Below are 664 nucleotides of genomic sequence, written 5' to 3' on the forward strand. Positions count from 1 at the left end.
CATATAACAACAACAGTAACAATAGTTTGTTGATAATATGTGGCAATATAACTGATTTTTGTACACTGATCATATATCCTTCAAATTTCCTAACTCACTTATAAGTTCAGGTAGCTTTTTTGTACATTTTATAGGATTTTATTCAAAGACGGTCATGTCATCTGTGAATAAAAACTGTATTCTTCTTCCTTTCCAGGCTGGATGCTTTTTATTACTATTTTTTGTCTTACTGCACTAGCTAAGACTTCTATTACAGTTCAATGAGAAATGGATTGTCTTTTCAATAAATGAGGCTGGACCAATCAAATGTTCATATGAGAGAACATGAATTTGACTTCTACCTAACACCATACACAAAAATTAATCAGAGAAGTATCACAGATCTAAATGTGAAAGGTAGGACAATAATGCTTCTTAAAGAAAACATAAAAGACTGTGTTAATGACTAGAGCTAGGCAAAGACTTCTTGACTGGGACATAAATAGCATAAACAATGAAAGATTAATAATTAAATATAATTAAAAATAGTTAAAGTAATAAAACTTCAGTTCATCAAAAGACACCATTAGAAAGTGAAAAGGGAAATGAGAGACAAGAAGACATTTTTAGAGCTTATGTCTGACACAGGACTTTTACTAATTATTAAGGAATGGTTTTTAAAAGG

This window comes from Orycteropus afer, unplaced genomic scaffold (genome assembly GCF_000298275.1).
Source record: "Orycteropus afer afer isolate SDZICR_OR568_19922 unplaced genomic scaffold, OryAfe1.0 scaffold00827, whole genome shotgun sequence".
NCBI lineage: Eukaryota > Metazoa > Chordata > Mammalia > Tubulidentata > Orycteropodidae > Orycteropus > Orycteropus afer.